Genomic DNA, 9,085 nt, shown 5'->3' with positions numbered 1-9,085 from the left:
GTGTTGCTCAAGCTCGGTGTTGGGGACGCTGGTCGTTCCGTGGAAGAGGCTCCTCTGGGTGCTCGGCGGGCTGAGACTGGGTTCTCTCTCGGGAAAAGAATCTAAATGGCTGTTTTACGAATGCCAGGAAAGGGCTGTTTAGAAAGTCCGTTGCGGACGGAACATAGGGTGTTCTCGGCACGAAATAGCGCGGACCTTGCAAGAACTCACGCCTGTTGCTCACTCTAGGGAAATGTCCTACAAAAAGCGCAAAAAAACCCGTTCAAGCGGCACACAAAAGAAACTCTAACCCGATCAGACCTGTCCCCGACGCCACTCGAGCCACCACGAATTCTCTGCTACAAAATTACGTTACGTTAACGTGAATAGCAAGAAACAGTAAGCCCGGTTGGCACTTATCACCGGCAGCGGTGATTCTCGCCTGTTGGATTGGTCAACAGCACGCCCTGGCAGGCACTTGCGACTGGGTGTTACGCACGCGGTTACAAAGTTTCGGATAACGACTTGTTTGCTCTACGGCCAATGCAACAGTGACGCGAAGTTTCGGTGGGCTCGAGAACGCGGATGCGAGGCGTCCCCCACTTTCCCAATCTTTTCTTCCGCCAATCGCTGTCGCGTGCCCTATGATCGCTACGCAGAAACGCAACCCGACGGGAGGGCCCCTGACCTCTCTCATCTCCCGATTTCCCTAACGATCGCGTTTCTGCGACCGGGAATGTCTTCTAAGTCTAATACTTCCCGTACTGCTATTGAGTAATGCGCTGGGCTACCGTCATGCTGAAACCACATACTTTGTCGAACGTCCAAGATAACATGTTCAAGTAGTGATGGTAGATCCTGTTCCAGGACATTTCGATATTTGATTCCATTCAAATTACCTTCAATAAAATAAGGACCAATGAGTTTTTTCCCCATGATTCCACACCAAACGTTAACCGACCAAAGACGTTGATGTTCAACTTGTCGTAACCAGTGGGGATTTTCTACACTCCAGTAATGCATGTTATGCCGATTAATGCCACCATGGTTTATTAAATATTATTATTATTAAATAGTACATTAGGAATGAAATTGGGGCTCCAGATGTCCCGGACAACGAGCTCCTGCTCCTTCAGCAACCCCTCCATCTAGGCGTGGGCGGACCTCTCGTTATCGGTTCGGAAGGACGTAGGCAATTCTGCGACGTCACAATATATGTATGTTTTTTATGCACACCCTAAAAATTTCATCGAAATCGATATAGACACGAGCTACAAGCGGTTAAAAGTGACGTAAATCGTAGTAGACGCTGTAAGTCGATGATCGTTTTCAAATGCTGCTCCATAATTGTTGCGAGGGAAAGAATTTACCGCGCGGAAGTGGAGAGGAAAATGCACGGTGCTTATCACTGATCTGTGTTAACAATGTATATTTTATAAGTAGTTATTAACTTGGTTTAACAATGATACTTTTGATTTATATATATATAAGATTTATTTTTATATATATATATATATATATATATATATATATATATATATATAAGGTGGAACGGTTCTATTCTTTTAAAACGTGTGGATACTACGCACGACCACGACAGAGTTTTTATTACGACGCAGGTACGAACCACGTCGGCTTGGTTCGGTAACTCTCGGGTTGCTTCGGCATCCCTCTCCATGCATGCGCACAGAGATTACTTTCTTTACAATAATATTACCATGTTTTGGATTTGCTGGTTTCCTGAAAATTTAGATTTTTGTTTACAAATAGGTACTTCCATATTTAAATTCGTTTACATAGTTCTATTAACTTACCAATACTTATAGAATTCATCGATACCTCATCTGTCTTATTTTGTTTGACGTCAACAGTCCTGTCGCTGCATCTACCTGAAAACAATAATCATAGTTGATATACCGATATACGTAATGATTATTGATGGAAAATAATTAAACAATTAGCACAATTAGTAACATACAAGTTTTTATATACATACCTAACTCGAAAGCATTTTTAAATAATATGTAGTAGGGGGCCGAGACGCGCGGCCGTGTGTAAACTGGGCGTAGCCTTTGGATGAATACCGAAATCGTTACAATACCGAAACCGACATGATTCTACAAATTACATTTCTTAAATTTTCGTTACAATCCCAAAACAAAAATAGTTGTGAAACGGAACTTTAATAATATTTCTGCCACTGCTAGTAGATTCGAATTCATGGAAAACAGCACTATCATCTACAAATTGAGAGACAGTGACAGAGCTCATTACATTATCGGAGATATTGGCAACATAAATAATATATAGCAAAGGGCTAAGAACGCCGCCCTGAGAGGCGCCCCTACAGACAACTCTGTTCGTATCTTCAGAAAGAGTAGAGAACGCAAATCTTTCATGAGTTAAGAACTTGATGAATTTTACGATATTAAGTGAGCAGCCAATATTCGCAAGTTTGGAAAGAAGAATATCAACACAAACATTATCAAAAGCTCCATGAACATCAAGAAACGCAGCTAACACCTCCTTTCTTTCTGGTAGTTCAAACAATATATGAGCCGTTTATTTTGAAAGTGGCCTAAGTCCATTTGTCAATTATTTCCGGTTGGCCGTGGTTACATGTACAACTTCAAATTATCTATCAATAAAGCATTTGAGGTTATTTATATTCCGAGTAAATACGATAATTTTGGACACATAAGTTTTCAGAGTTAATTCAATAATTGAGCAGTTTATTTTGAAAGTGGCCTAAGTCCATTTATACTTAAATTGAGATATTTATTATTGATAATGTCCGAAGGCAGTAATGAAGGTAATTTTAATTAATTAGTATTTAACAAGTTAACCTCAGTTTTACAAAAAACGGTGCTCAAGAAATAGCTTCATGCATCCTAAAACATGTTAAAAATTTAAGAAGTGAAAGACACATTATAGCTTACAGTGGCATGTTTGCAGGACAAAATAGAAACATTAAAGTAGCTTTAATGTGGCTAAAAATTGTGCAAACTGTTGAAAATAATGTGGAAATCATAGATCACAAATTCTTAATATCAGGATATTCGTTTTTACCAAATGATAGAGATTTTGGCGTGGTAGAAATGTCATTAAAAAAAAATAATTTACTGTTTGTCCCCCAACATTATTATAATATTATCAAAAAGTGCCGAAAAGGTAATAACTTTATTGTAAATTAAATGAAACCAGAAGATTTTGTATCAACAAAATTATTAGAAGACGCAATTTTTAAAAGGGTAAAAAATTCTAACGGAGAATCAATAAACTGGTTAAAAATATGTTGGATGCGTTTTGTCAGAAATGAACCGTGTAAAATTTTCTATAAGAGATTAGTGAATGAGAATGAACATTTTGAAGTCCTGGAATTATTACCACATCGGGGTAGACCAAGAAAGTTCGAATATATTGTATTGACACAACTGTATAAAAATATCAGACACATTACAACAGCAAAATACATGGATATAATGGACCTACTACGATATATACCACCGGAATATCATAATTTCTTCGAATCCCTTTCACACACACAAAATGTAGATGAGCAGTAAATTGTTTTGTAATTTATGTAGTTAAAAAATGTTTTGAATCGCATAAATTATGTTTTTGAAGTGTTGTAAAGATATATAAAATAAATTGAGTATTGTTTTTTTCGATTTGAAGCATCTTAAATTATGTTGAATGGACTTGGGCTCCTTCAAATTTTATAACGAATCTGGTTGTTAATTTTGAAATTGGCCTAACTCCATTCTTGATAAGAAAACGCATATTATTCACTTAATAATTGCCATTATTTTAATAGGAACTATAAATTTAACTCCTTTATATACACTTAAGCGGTATGACTCATTAGTATTCTGTACGTAGATTTTTAATTGCATTGAAACACAAACCCTTAAATATCTCAATTTAAGTATAAATGGACTTGGGCCACTTTCAAAATAAACGGCTCATATATATATTTATAATATAACAACAATTCTATTTCTTATTAGAGAGTGGGCGAATTTTCATCTGCGGATTTTCAACGTGCGAAGGTTTAAAAATTTGCGAGTACTATAATTAGCATTGGTTGCGAGAAGTGCGAGTAAATTCGAAATTTATATCGCCTGTTCACAATTTAAATGGAGATAATACACGATACTAGAGATCATAAACGCGTAAAAATTTATTTTATGTGGGGAAATTATAAATTATTGTATGCGGGGAATGAAGGAACAAATAATAATTGCTATCTCTGTTTGCAACGAAAGTGAAAACAAGACATTTCAGATAATTGCAATGCAGGAAAAGTGAAATTTAAGGTGCACATATTACACTATTGTACGAAAGTACACTTCACAGGTGTACGTAGGTAGACTATGTTAAAATCAACTAATTAGTTTTTAGTACCTCGTTCATTTCAGTGTGTAGTAATGCATGTATTCGGAGATCCGTTGCAGAACCGCGCTTTAGAATATATGTACTTGTAATCCACAACTATATAAACAGGAAAATTGTTCGAGCAATCAGCTGTTCGGTGCCGCTGTGCGTCCGCACGCACACACAGCAAATTAGCGAATGTCGAACCTTGTTTGTATCGAGGACTCGGCCGTCGTCGCGGTTCGTCTCCCTCCCTCCCCGCACACTTCGGGCGGACCGAGTAGTTCGGGGTGCGCGGCGAGGGGAGAGAGCCGCGTCAATATACACGGCAATCCGTCGAGCCCTCGGCCTCTTTTCCGAGAATCGCAGTGGTAACAGCAATAAATCAGTTAGCTCTCCCACAAATCACATTTTATTTCTCTCAATTATTTCGGGATCGTAAGTTAAAGGTTCTGCGTTACGGAACCCAACGAGGATCCAAAACAAAAATTTTGATATAAACTAAAGATTTAACCCAAAAAGTATGTAAAATAAATTTATTAATGTTTTAGACAATACATCAATTTCAGAAAGATCACATCATTATACTTGTCATTCACATAATTATCAATTCAATGAATAGCCCATTGCAATATTTTTGTAGGTCGAGTATGTTCAAGAATATTTCGATTTTATCGATTGTCGTTGCACACGTCACTATATATTAATGTTTTCACGTAAATGAACCGAGAGCAATATTATAATAATGAATAAATGATGACATGTAGTAGTGACACGCACACACACACATATAAATTAATATTGTTACATTACTTAACAGAAAAATAGTGGAATGTTCGACTTCAATGTCAATCATCCCAAAATTTGACAATTATTGCAGCTTACTGCGAAAATCAATATACAAGAAGAAAATGCATCTACACATGTTATTGATTTCTAACACAAGAAAATAAAATAGCTAATTATTACCTAAACCTCAACATTTGATCCTGAAGTTTTCACATATACAATGTTTTCTCGATATATGTCCACAACACGGGTCTAGCAAAGGGTCTAGGGACATCTATCGGCCAGGAGATACTATTCTTTGATCCACGCGATGCCTCGGCGACCGAGGTCTTTCGAGCTATATCGATTTCATCGTTCTACCTCGTTTCTATCGAATGTTCTTTGATTTTGAATCCGATTTCGTCCAAATTGACCTCTGTGCCTCGCGGTAATTAGCACCGCGTCACGCTGCTACATGCGCCACCTTCTTTAGCTACTAATAAAACAATAACGACACATAACCCAGTGGTATTGTTTGAAATACTATACACGTTTATACTAAATGCTTATATTTCGATAAAACAAGCCAGAATTCCTTCCTACGCACGCCAGGTGCAAGACTATCTTCCATTATGCATAATTATTGTTAAATGGCAAAAAAAAGAAAATCCTGAAACATGTATCCCCTATTTTGTATCAAAGACCACACACCCAAATTTACATTAAAATGAACTAACAATAAATAAGAGAAACTGCAAAAAAAATCAAATTTTTAATATATTGTTTAAACAAAAAACTTTTGTTAAAATTTTCTTGGGCGACTACATTTCCCATTGAAAAACACACAATTTAAAAAAATTCAAATTTTTTCGAAGTCTGGTTTCCGAGATATCTCAAAAAATATGGTTTTGACCCCCAACTTTGAGGGCTGTTTTCACCCCTTCAAAGTGGATGGTTGCCGATAAAAAAAAACAAGTGTCAAATTGTTTCGTATCTTTCCCTGCTTGGAAAGATTCGCGGGAAACTATGAAGAATGCAACTAAACTCGCGAGAAGAATTAAAGGATGGTGGATGAGTGTGTATCTGGAATGGTATGAAAGTATGCTGAGTGAAAGTGGAGAAAGCGGACTGTATGAATGAATTGAATGGAAGGCAGATTTGCAATAAATTAACTGTATTTTCACTTTACTGTAAAGTTTCAGTTTGTCAGACAACGGTTGAAGAAATATAATAAATGAATGATAAGCAAACGATCTCGAAATTTGTCTCTTGTTACGTAACGCACAGTTGACTGGGGTTTTTCAGAAAGAAAGAGAGTAACGGTTCTCTCTCGGTTTTATTACCTCGATCCTTCGGGAAGTTCGTCACGCGCAGATGTTTCCGTTTTTACTTCGAGAACATTCCAGAAGGATCGAGCAGGGGGAGGAAACTCTTATGTATGACCTTGGACCGCGTAGTTCACTTGCGAGGGAATGAGCTTAGATGGCACCACGTTCACAGCCATCACGTGATTAAACGTGATTGGACAATACTGATGTTCGAATCTTTGCTGCTATTGGACGCTACTATTGCCGCGAAAACCACTGCTGTATGAATGTGTATGAACGGATGGTCTCGAATTGAGTTGTCAACTGCTGTCAATTGTTTGATTGTTGTTGCTGTGGACCACGCGGGCCGTTGCTGATTTTCAACAATCTTCAGAACCAGATTTTCCAAGCTTCTTTTATATTACATATAACTTCTTTATATTATAGAAAATTCGATTAATAAGCTCAGGAAATATTGAAGAAATATTGAAAAAATACTTTGCTCAGTGTTAAATCAATTTTAGAATTAATTTTTCAAAATTGAGGGACACTTAGTGAACTTATTTTTGAGCTTATTTTTCGAATTTTACTTTGTGCATTAATTAGAACATTTTTTTAAGTTTGTTTTAGAATAGTGAGGTGCAGAGGAGTGCAGCAGCAAGTGCAAAAAGTGGATAAAGACATAAGATACATTAAGTGAACAATTATTGTGCATAAGATACAGTGAACAATTATTGTGAAAATTTGAACATTAAAACAATGGTGAAAGCTTGTGCAGTTCCACGGTGCTCGTCGGGTGTTACTACGCTGGCATATTATTTCCCTAAAGACATGAAACAATCTGAGTCTTGGGCCAAAAAAGTTCAGTGTCCTATGATACTTAAACTGGCATGCAATGAAAGACGGAAATACAGAGTATGCTATAAACACTTTGGAGAAGATTCATTTCTGCAGTATACTCAACTAAGAAGATTGAGACATGATGCTGTTCCAACTTTGCATTTGCAAGTGCAGAGTGGCAACGAAGAATATCCAGCCTTAGCTACACATCAATGCTGTGAAACAATTTGTGAAGACACAGCGTGGGATGTTAACAAAAACGAAGTAGCTGGTCCAGGTCACTCAACAGTATCAGGAGAGATAGAATTGTGTTCAACTCCACAGAAGACACAAAGAAATCAACTGCTGCAGAGCAACGTGAAAAGATGTCAATTGAGTCCTAATGCAGTGTTACGTATGGAGACGTTTCTCCACGTTCATTTCGATTAGAAGTTCTAATCTCTTTTCTGAGAACGAAAAGCGTCCCAACAGGCCCCTTGTTTAATGATTGTACTCCGGCTGGACGCAGCTGGCACGAAGCATGATTCAGTAACAGCACCGTACGATTTCCTAATATGGAAATCTTCAAAACATCCCCTTCTGGAATGTTTTGTCAAGATAGTCTTTGATAGGAAACATCCTGGCTAACCCTTCGTTTTACCCCTATAAACAAAAGATCCAGCTGCAAACCTTAAACTCACTAGAAACGACAAATACGAGTATGCGACCGTAAAATAAAACAGATACATTCCCCTCTCATTTTTAGGGTATATAAACCCATGCATTTTCATCCTCTTCGGTTAGTCGAGAAGCGGTTCAGTCAAGATTCAGACGCGGTTCAGTACTCGTGCAGTCACGTCGCGTCAAGTCTAGTGAGATCGGGTTAAAGTCCCTTTCGAATCAATTCATAACCTTATAGATTCCGTTAGTTCGGTATATATTCTATTTGGCATTCAACAATCGCTATCTAACCCCGCATTGCCAGTGCGTCAACACCGTGCATCATTAGGTAACAATTTCTCTAATTGTACACTTACTACATCCATTCCAAATCAGAATATATTTGTCTTGTTTGTTAACTCGCGTAATCTACAACCTTTAATTATTGCCTGATATCCTAATCTAATAATTGAACGTTCCCACATGATACAATCTTACCGCTCGGATTGTATCAATTAAATTATATATAAGTTACGAGGCTTACTAATCTTAGATTCAATTCAACGAAGATTTCTCCAACCTAGTGGCTCCCCGGTTTCGCATTGGGTGCGTCCACGAAAATTATACCATCCTAGCGGATCCCTGATTTCGCATTGGGTTCTTCCGTATCCTAGCAGCTCCCTGGTCTCGCATCAGGTGCGTCTGTGAGTTATCCGCCTTCCTTTAAATCGGGTTCGCCGCGTGTCCAACCTAGTGACTCCCCAATTCCGCATTGGGTGCGTTCACGAAGTTTCACTCTCCTAGTAGCTCCCCGGTTTCGCATCGGGTGCGTCTGCGTTTGACTCCAACCTCCCAGAGGTTCCCTGATTCCGCATCAGGTGCGTCCTCGACGTCAACTATCCTAGCGGCTCCCCGATCTCGCATTGGGTGCGTCCGCGTACCTAACTAACAAATTGAAACCATATTCCTGGGGTAACAACCCCTCGCCGGCCTCTCGCGTTGCTCGCAGCCCTGGCTCGTTGCAGCAGCAAGATTGTACAAAGTCGCTAGAAGATTAATAAAACGCAACCACTATGCGCACAAGAAGAGGGAAGATTTAAGGGCACGATTGGAACGAGCAACTGCGTTGTCAGAAACTAATTTAATAAATAGATTTGAAAATCTATCCACCACAC

The sequence above is a fragment of the Halictus rubicundus genome, unplaced genomic scaffold (assembly GCF_050948215.1).
Source record: "Halictus rubicundus isolate RS-2024b unplaced genomic scaffold, iyHalRubi1_principal scaffold0186, whole genome shotgun sequence".
Classification (NCBI taxonomy): domain Eukaryota; kingdom Metazoa; phylum Arthropoda; class Insecta; order Hymenoptera; family Halictidae; genus Halictus; species Halictus rubicundus.
Note: the sequence above shows the minus strand (reverse complement) of the source record.